The sequence below is a fragment of the Sorex fumeus genome, unplaced genomic scaffold (assembly GCF_029834395.1).
Source record: "Sorex fumeus unplaced genomic scaffold, SorFum_2.1 ptg000007l, whole genome shotgun sequence".
Taxonomy (NCBI): Eukaryota; Metazoa; Chordata; class Mammalia; order Eulipotyphla; family Soricidae; genus Sorex; species Sorex fumeus.
In genome coordinates, this window is record NW_026606064.1 from 31,005,789 (window position 1) to 31,016,463 (window position 10,675).

Consider the following 10,675-nt stretch of genomic DNA (forward strand, 5'->3'; position numbering starts at 1 on the left):
TGGTCTCAATTCATTGGTGGCACTCAGGATCTTTGTCACTGTCCTTCTGTTATTGATTTTCTCGAGCAGGCACCAGTAACATCTCCATTATGAGACTTATTGTTACTGTTTTTGGCACATCAAATACGTCATGGGTAACTTGCCAGGTTTTGCCGTGTGGACAGAATACTCTCAGTAGTTTGCCAGGCTCTCTGAGAGGAGCAGAGGAATCGAAGCTGGGTCAGCCACATGCAAGGCAAATGCCCTACCCACTATGCCATCGCTCCAACCTATTCAGGATCTTTAAAAGCATAAATTTGAGTTAAAGTTCTACCAATTACTAACTTATATATAATGTATCTTATATTTTTAAAAGATGGTTTTCTTCTATAAGCAGAGATGGAAATTAAACACTTACTCTAAATATTATAATAAATATTAAATAAAAATAAAAATAAAGACATATATTCACAACACCAGACTCAATGTAAATACCAACAATTAACAGCACATTTTCAAAATTTTTAATAAAAAATTAGTGATGGATTCAAACATTAATATGAATTTAACTGAGAGAGATGTTGGAATACAAAGAAACTCGACTGAGCAGCCTACTTTAGCTCAAAATATTTCAAGTTAAAGTTAAGAAATAGCTAGCTATTCCTTCAACAAAGATGTGTACATCTATGAAACTGCTAGAGATAAGTTGATTATATTACCCCTTTATGTACAAAAAAGGGCTCTTGAGGCAAGAATTAATTTTGTGAATGACAAAAATTTTGAATGGCAAATTTTAGTGTTATTATAACGTTATAATAAACTATAATTTATTGTTATTAATTTTAGTGTTATTATAGTGTTATAATTTTAATGTTATTGTGAAAATTAGAAAAAATATAGAGGCTGAGATGTCTGCTTCAAATTGAATATTCTGTTAAACATACATAGTAAATGCAATCAGAACATAAAAATTATAAAATTTCAATATAAAATATATGACATTTTAAACGTTGGAAGCTTTTTAAAAAAGGACTTTCATAAGTTATTTAACCCAAATTGTATTTGAAAAGGTTTGAAAATTCTATTTAACAACAAACAGAAACACTTTGGGTGTTTTTTAGGTACTATCAGATTGCCAAGAACTTTACTCAGAAATGTGTATTATTAACTATTGTGTGTAATTTGCTCAGAAAAATCAATGAATTATCTTATGCTTACGTTATAGGTAAGAAAATTGTTGTTCAAAATGACTAAATGGTATGTTTAATTGTATAATTTATGAATTAAGAATATGATTTATGAATTCTACTTTATCTTTTCCTTGTTCTGAAATCCTATCATTTTTATATTTTATTCCTTCACTCACATGGTTCAAAATAGTGGAGTATTAAAAAAAATATTAGGAAGAATTAAGTATATCCATATGTACCCATTTGTGAATCCTGGAATTTTATCCTTGGCACTGAAGTCAAAAAGCAACCACACTGTTTTTATAGACTCAGTAATCTTTTCTTTCTGTTTATAATACCAGGAGAGATACCGTGTAAAGAATAGAGAAGATGATTTTAATAAGAGAAAGTAAGTATATTCCCAAATCCTTGTAGTAAAAGTTATTCTGTATACTATTAGAGATTAAGAGATAAATTGAGATTAGGGGATAAACATTAACAAATAGCTACAGAAAAGCGGTAATTCCTAGTTTACTTTTATACCCCAGAGGACAGAATGAGGAGCAGAATATTTTAACCAGTTTTCACTTGTGACCCCATTTTATCTGGGTATCTTTTATGCTCATATGTTGGTATATAAAATCACACAAATAAAAGTTTACTGACAATAAAGTGCAAGGACATGCATTTTAAACATTTTTAAATTACAGAATTCTATATGAGATAGACACACAGTTTTGCCAAGATATAGTTTTGGTCTTCAGATTTCTTTAACATTTGATTTTTCTTTTGTTTTGGGACCACACCCAGCAGTACTCAGGTGTAAATCCTGATCTGGACTCAGATTATTACTGAAGGATATATGGAATGCTGTGTCAGGTGTATTGTCTCTCCAGCTTTATGGTATTCAGAGTTCTTAAAACAGTTATAAGGATATAAGGATAACAGGTTTGTTTGTCCTTTCTGCCTTGCCACAGGGAGCTTAGATTTATTTGGTTACTCCCATAATAGTGCTCCCATTTCTCTGTGTTTATTTGTAACCACTTTTTTTTTGTGCTCTGCTTCCCCAGTCAGTGAATTATCTTTATCTCCTAAACAGACTCTGTTGACTTGTAAATATTACTTTTCTCTTCTCCTTAATTCTTTTCCATCGTTAATTCAGAGCAATATCCTTTTTGTATAGATATGGGAAGACAGTTAATGCTACGCTTTTGTAATTTGGAAGTTAACTGACTCTGAATAATATTCACTCCTGGGCATCTGTTCTCTCAACTTAAGCCTCAGTTGCCCTTACTTCTTAGGACCCCAACAGCAGGGTCCCAAAGAGGGACTGGGGCAAGCTGTGAGCTACCCTGGGATCAATATGGGCCAGGCCAAAGCGACATAATACTGAACTATAAAAGCATGATCATGGACAAATTCTGTCATTATCCAAAAAGCAATAGCTAATTTTTTTCCTGCTAGGATTAGGAACGATTATCCTGGCCTGAGCACTGAAGTCTGAGATCTATAGCAAGAAGTCCCTAGGAGAGCAAGCCTACAAGCTTAATGTATCTCTTACTGTGTCCATAAAACATAACTAATATGAAGAAGTAAAATTAAAATGTTAAGATGTGAATTAAGTTATTGGAGTAAGAAGAGGAGAAACAATCTCAGTGGCATTTTGCCCTTGAGCAGAAGAAGGACTTTCATATGTTGATTGTGCTTCCTGACAGGGTGTGCTGGATACCCTCAATACTCGAAGTTGGGAGAGACTAGAGACAGACCAATACAAGCAAGGGGGAGCGCAGAGAGATGAGGAGGAGAGACAGGAGAAGACAGGAATGAGAGGCAGTTTGATGATTGGCTAGAATGGGGAGCTAAGTAAGATTAGAACAGGTGTGTGTGGGGAGAATGGAATAAATGTCAACTGGTCACCAATCAATCTGGCCCTCGTTTCCTCCTTCAGTCACCCATGGCATCGGCTATCCCGGGTGGGGAAGCAGCCCAAGACCACCAAACACATGCATTGTGAGAGAGAGTCATGGAGTTCCCTAGCCGCCTGGAGATTACACAGAAATACGTTAAGTACAAGAAAAATGAAAAACAGGAAAGTCTCTATAGTCTATAAATTTTTAAGGGCGACAACTAATGTAAATTATTGCTATTTCTTAATTTAAAAAGATTTTTTCAGATTCCTCTATAAAAACATTGAATTAATTTGTGTAACTGTGAATATTATTGAGTGAAATACTGAATTTAACTCTATACTATTTTTTATACTAAGAATTCTACCAAATACTATAAAATGTAAGATATGTTATATAGATCACTATTATTTATGGTTATGGGTTGAGAGATTTATTTAAGTTATCCAAGAATAATCTCTGAGATTGAATTTTCAGTAATATTTTGTCTTCAGAAGACAAATAATTACAGGCCCAAAGTCAAGACAAACAGTATATGTTGGATTACAGTTCCACATATTTTATTCTTAACATTGGGTTTTCTTTCTCCTACTGCAGGGAGTGTAGGTTAATTGAGTTACACTCACCACCATGCTCTCAAGCACACAAGGGCACTCCCAGCATTCCATGTTTATTTTTAATCTCTCCTTTGTGCCTTTCTTCCTTTTCTGTTAATCAAAAATATCTCCAAATCACACATGGTAACTTATAAAGTCAAAATTTCTGATTGTTCTGGATTTGGTATATGTAACTGAAATACTGATTTTTCTCTCTCCTTTATTTCCTTTGCATAGTTTTATTTTAGAGTGATCTGCTCTATAGGAATGCTTTGCTTTTGTAATTGACTCTAAGCAATATTAACCCCTGGACATCTGTAATATTTACTTGACTTAAGCCTCAGGTGCCCTTAGATTGATCCTAGTTCTTTACACTCTAAAAGGTGGGTGCCACCTACAGACTTCAATAGACCCAGGGCAAGCCTAAAGCTACCCTGACTTCAACATGAGAAAGTTTAAGTGTAATAAGTAAAGAGCACAGTCATAGAACAAACTCTGACATGACCTCAAAAGAAGTAACTGAATAAAGACCCTTTTGGGCTTAGGAAAAAATAGCCTGACCTGAAGACTATAGTCTGGGAAATATAGAAAGATGTCCCCAGGAAAAACCACCCTTTACCATGAGTCCAGAGGATATTAAGTAAAAGTCTATATCTCTTAATGTGTTTACACAAAATCATTAGATATATTATTTTTAAATTAATTTTATTAAATCACTGTGAGATAGTTACAAGCTTCCATGCTTAGGTTAAAATCACACAATGATCAAACACCCATCCCTTTACCTGTGTACATCCTCCACCTTCCCACCCTCCCTCTGCCATGGAAAATATAATTCCCCATAATCTCTCTCTATTTTTAGGCATTATGGCTTGTTATACAGACACTGAGTCTGGCAAACTTCCCGCGGCATACCCAATATGCCAAATACCAGTAACAATGATAGATCTCATTATCCTAACCATGAAAGAGCCTTGAATATGGCACTTTTTAAAATTTCAGGACTAGGACGAAGGAGATGTTACTGGGGCCTGCTCGAGGCAATCAGCGAACAACAGGATGATCGTGATCATACAGACACTGAGAGGTTATAATGTTTGGTCCTTTATCTACTTTCTACACACATCTCCAATCCCTACCAATTCCTCCAGCCATCTTTTTCTTAGTGATCCCTTCTCTATTCCAGCTGCCTTCTCCCCATTGCTCATGAGACAGGATTCCAGCTATGGAGCAATCTATCTATCCCGTGTATCAACTGTCCTTAGGTGTCAGCCTCATGTTATGTTGTTTTATACTCCACAAATAAGTACAGTCCTTCTATGTCTGTCCCTCTCTTTCTGACTCATTTCACTTAGCATGATACTCTCCATGTCTATTCATTTATTAGCAAAGTTCATGACTTCTGGCTGGAGCGATAGCACAGCGGTAGGGCGTTCGTCTTACAAGCGGCCAACATGGCTGACCCGAGTTCGATTCCTCCGCCCCTCTCGGAGAGCCTGGCAAGCTACCGAGAGTATTTGATATGCCAAACACAGTAACAACAAAGTCTCCAATGGAGATGTTACTGGGCCCGCTCGAGCAAATCGACAATCAACGGGAGGGCCTTTACCTTTACCATGACTTCATCTCTCCTGACAGCTGCAATGTATTCCATTGTGTAGATGTACCAAAGTTTCTTTAAGTCGTCATCTGTTCTAGGGCATTTGGGTTGTTTTCAGATTTTGGCTATTGTGAACAGTGCTGCAATGAACATATAGATACAGATGTCATTTCTACAGTGCTTTTTTGCATCCTCAGGATATATTCCCAGAAGTGGTATTGCAGGGTCATATGGAAGATCAATTTGTAGTTTTTGAAGGACTGTCCATATTGTTTTCCAGAAAGGCTGGACTAATGGCATTCCCACCAACAGTGAAAGAGTGTTTCTTTTCCCCCACATTCACACCAGCAGTGGTTGCTTTAGTTCTTTTGAATGTATGCCAGTCTCTGTGGTGTGAGAGATATCTCATTGTTGCTTTGATTTTCATCTCCCTGATGGCTAGTGATGTGGAGCATTTTTTCATGTGTGTTTTGGCCATTTTTATTTCTTTTTTGAGGAAACTTCTGTTCATTTCTTCTCTCCATTTTTTGATGGGGTATTTTTTCTTGTACAATTCTACTAGTGTCTTGTATATCCTGGATATTAATCCCTTATCAAATGGGTATTGGGTAAATATTCTTTCCCATTCTGTATTTTGGTCACTGTGTCTTTTGAAGTGCAGAAGCTTCTTAGTTTGATGTAGCCCCATTTGTTTATGCTTGCTTCCACTTGCATGGTCAGTGCTGTTTCATCCTTAAAGATGTTTTTAGCTTCAATTTTATGGAGAGTTCTTCCTACATTTTCCTCTACGTACCTTATGGATTCATGTCTGATATTGAGGTCTTTAATTCACTTTGATCTGATTTTTGTGCCTGGCATTAGACAGAGGTCAGAGTTCACTTTTTTGCAGGTAGCTATCCAGTTTTCCCAGCACCACTTGTTGAAGAGGCTTTCCTTGTTCCACTTCACATTTCTTGCTCCTTTGTCAAAGATTAAGTGGTCAAATATTTGGGAGTCTGTGACACAATATTCGACTCTGTTCCATTGGTCTGCAGGTCTGTTTCTAGCCCAGTACCATTTGTCTTAATTACTACAGCTTTGTAATACAGTTTGTGGTTGGTGAGGGTGATGCCACCCATCTTCTTTTTCCCAAGGATTGTTTTAGCTATTTGTGGGGGTTTATTGTTTCATATGAATTTCAGGAGTGTTTTGTCTATTTCTTTGAAAAATGTCATGGGTATCCTGATAGGGACCACATTGTATTTGTATATTGCTTTGGGCAGTATCGCCATTTTGATAATGTTAATCCTCCCTATCCATGAGCAGGGGATGTGTCTCTATTTTCTAGTGTTCTCTTTTATTTCTTGAAGTAGTGTTTTGTAATTTTCCTTGTATAGGTCCTTCACCTCTTTGATTAAGCTGATTCTGAAGTAATTGATTTTCTGAGGTACTACTGTGGACGTGATTTTTTTAATGTCTTTTTCTTGTCTTTCATTATTTGTATATAAGAAATCCATGGACTTTTGGGTGTTGATTTTGTAGTCTGCCACTTTATTAAACTGACCTATTGTTTCTAGGAGCTTTTCTGTAGAAACTTTAGGGTTTTCTAAGTAGTGTATCATATTGTCTGCAAATAGTGATAGTTTTACCTCTTCCGTTCCTATCTGTATTTCCTTGATACCTTTCTCTTGTCTAACTGCAATGGCCAGGACTTCCAGTACTATATTGAATAGGAGTGGTGAAAGTGGGCAACGTTGTCTTGTGCCCTATCTTAGAGGGAAGGCTTTTAGTTTTTCCCCATTGAGAATGATACTTGCCATGGGCTTGTGGTAGATGGCTTTGACTATATGGAGGAAAGTTCCTTCAATACCACTTTTGCTGAGAGTTTTCATCATAAAAAGGTGCTGGATCTTGTCAAATGCTTTCTCTGCATCTATTGATATGATCATATGGTTTTTATCTTTTCTTTTGTTGATATGATGGATTATGTTCATCAATTTCCAAATGTTAAACCATCCTTGCATCCCGGGATGAATACTACTTGGTCATGGTGTATGATCTTTTTCATGAGTCATCGGATTCTATTTGCTAATAGTTTGTTGAGTATCTTTGCGTCTGTGTTCATCAGGGATATTGGCCTGTAATTCTCTTTCTTTGTGGTATTTTTGTCTGCTTTTGGTATCAGGGTGATATTCGCTTTATAGAAACTGTTAGGAAGTGTTTTTGATATTTCAATTTCATGGAAAAGCTTAAAGAGGATTGGGAGTAGGTCCTCTTTAAAGATTTGGAAGAATTCACTAGTAAATCCGTCTGGGCCAGGACTTTTGTGCTTGGGAAGACTTTTTATTACCATTTCAATTTCCTTGATGGTGATAGGTCTGTTCGGGTATTCCAGGTCTTCTTGGTTCAGCCTTGGGAGTCTATAGGAATCTAGGAATTTATCCATTTCCTCGAGGTGTCCGTGTTCTGTGGCATCAAGCTTCTCAAAGTACTTCCTGAGGATCCTTTGAATTTCTGTAGTTTCTGTTGTAGTGACCCCCCTTTTCATTTCTGATTTGGTTTATTAGGATTTTCTCTCTCCCTTTCTTTGTGAGTTTTGCTAGAGGCTTATAGATCTTGTTTATTTTTTCAAAGAAACAGCTCTTGGAATCATTGATCTTTCAGAGTTTTTTGGGGGGAGGTTTCCATCTCGTTAATCTCTACTCTGAGTTTTATTATTTCCTTCCTCCTGTTTGGATTGGGCTCCTTTTGTTGGTCATTCTCAAAGCTCTTAAACTGTGAATTTAGGTTACTTATGTGGGCTCACTCCTCCTTTCTGAAGATTTCTTGTAGAGCTATAAACTTTCCTCTTAACACAGCTTTTGCTGTGTCCCACAAGTTTTGGTAACTCGTGTCCTCATTTTCATTTGTTACCGGAATCTTTTGACTTGTTCTTTGATTTCCTTTCTAAGCCACTTGTTGTCCAATAGTGAGCTGTTTAATTTCCAGGAGTTTGATTTAGTTTTCTGTTTGTGTGTGATTTACTTCTAATTTTAGTGCATTGTTGATACAATCTCTATCTTCTTAATTAGATATATTATTAAGAAGTAAATTTAATATGATTATTTAAATGGATTACCAGTTAAGGAAAGGAGAAAACAATATACACTTAGATGGTATTCTGCCCTTGGGTGGGTCTAGTAGAAGAAATATAGAATGCTGGAACCCCTAGATGAAATTTCATCCTTGGGTGGATCTCCTCAAAGAATTTACTCTATAGGAGGGACTTAACATCTGTTCTTTGTTTATGCTAATGTTTATGCATAATTGCTGCCCTCCAACTTGTTCACAATTTCTCTATAATAACCATGATGAATTTCAATAAAGAGCCATTGATTACCAGCCTGTGGCCCTGTTCCTTTGTCCATTGGCCAGGAGAATGGTCATCAACTCTGAACACACCACATGACCCCAATCATTGCAGAAATGTGACAACAACAGCGACCCCCAGACAGGGACACCTCAGAATTCATACAAGTATGGTAAGACGTAAGAATTCTCTGTCACACTTCATGCTCTAGAGACAGCTAACTTTAGTTTCAATTCTGAGTGCCACGATGACAGGATGAAGCCATGGCAATACCCTTCCATTTTTAATTGTTGGTTTTGTTGCAAACCAAGAGAAAGGGAGACCTGGCCTTTCAGCCGGAACTGCCAGCACCCAGTAAATCACAAAAACGACCAACAGAAAAGAAAAGAAGAGGGGCACCCACTATATGTTCTCCGGACCTTTCAGAAAACATGGAGTTGTTCCTTTGGCCACATACATGCGTATATACAAGAACGGTGATAGTGTAGACATAAAGGGAATAGGCACTGTCCATAAAGGAATGTCCCACAATAGGCACTGTCCATAAAGGAATGTCCCACAAATGTTATCATGGCAAAACTGGAAGAGTCTACAATGTTACCCAGCATGCTGTTGGCATTGTTGTTAACAAACAAATCAAGGGCAAGATTCTTGCCAAGAGAATTAATGTCCGCACTGAGCATATTAAGCACTCTAAAAGTTGAGACAGCTTCCTGAAATGGGTGAAGGAAAATGATCAAAAAAAGAAGGAAGCCAAAGAGAAAGGAACTTGGGTTCAGGTGAAGCACCAGCCTGCTCCACCCAGAGAAGTACACTTTGTAAGAACCAACAAAAAGGAACCTGAGCTTCTGAAGTTCATACCCTATGAATTCATGGCAGGAGAAGTGTTTGTTTAAAAATAAAGAGACTCCTGGACTATAAAAAAGAAAGAAAGAAAGAAAGGTAATGTATATTGGAGAAATATTGTATGAAACCTAAATAAGCCCAAAGGCATGAAGGCCTTTGAGACATAGGGCACATCTGAGGAGCCCAGCCTGGACAACCATTGAGATATAGAATTTCAAGTCCAGATACTCCACCTTGGAAAAAGGGTCATGCTAAGAATATCAAAAGAAAATCCTCAACAGCTCCCAGCTCCGCACTCCCTCACCACTGGCCCTCCTCCCTTACCCTTAAGCAAACACCCTCACAATGGGTTTTGGAAGCAGTTTGGGAGAAATGTAATATATATAAACCAAATTCACAGGGGAAAGTTTTTCACATCTATTCCTGAGATGTGTACTTTCTTATGTTAGGATGAATTTCTCTATTCTGGGAAAAGGGCCCCTATCTCTGTCTCTGTTGTGTGCTTTCTTACCTTAGGGGGCATTTTTCTCCAATTGCCTGAGAATTCATACCTGTTTTTCACTGTGGCATGAATTCTTCATCTTGATAACCCACTGCAAGTCTACGTTTGTATGATCTACAAACAAAAACACTTGTACTTGTTAATCTACTCTGGGGAAATCTTTGGTCTCTCTTGAACACTTATCTTTGTCCCTTTCTCACCTGTTATTTTTCAAGTAAACTTGTTTTGCCTCACTATTCCTCTTCTCCTGAAATCATTTTCTGTGAGGAAGATGATAGACCTAGAAAAGCTTGTGTAGGACTTAGAAAACTCACTTTCCTTTTCTGAAAACAGCAATTCACACTCCACTCTCATTCCCTGGTTTTCTGGAAAATCAAGTGGCCTGGATAAATCCCCACTCCTGGAAGAACAAGTGTAACTCAGATACAGTTTGACAACTGCCTATGGAACTGGAGAGATGGAAGGTCTTTGTCATAAAGAACTCATAGCAGAGTTTCATCCGACCTAAATTTCCACAAACCCATCCTCTGGTGACTATGTAGGGTAAAGAAGGAAGTTAGAGAGGAAAGCAATTGATGCCCTTCTCTAGGTTGCTATCACTCTCCTTACCACTTCTCATAAACCACTAGGGAAACATTATCTCTTCAGGTAGGAGGTAACTCTCCCACTCATAACAATTAATGTGTGCCATAATTACCTCATGGTATGAACTAATGTTTCCTTAATCATGTCGCGTAAAACAAGGATT

At 37.3% G+C, this 10,675-nt stretch overlaps 1 pseudogene; it reads left to right on the forward strand.

Annotated features, from left to right (window-relative positions):
* The first annotated feature begins 8,943 nt into the window (after positions 1-8,943).
* LOC130015930 (60S ribosomal protein L21-like) lies at positions 8,944-9,475 on the forward strand (annotated as a pseudogene).
* Positions 9,476-10,675: the final 1,200 nt, after the last annotated feature.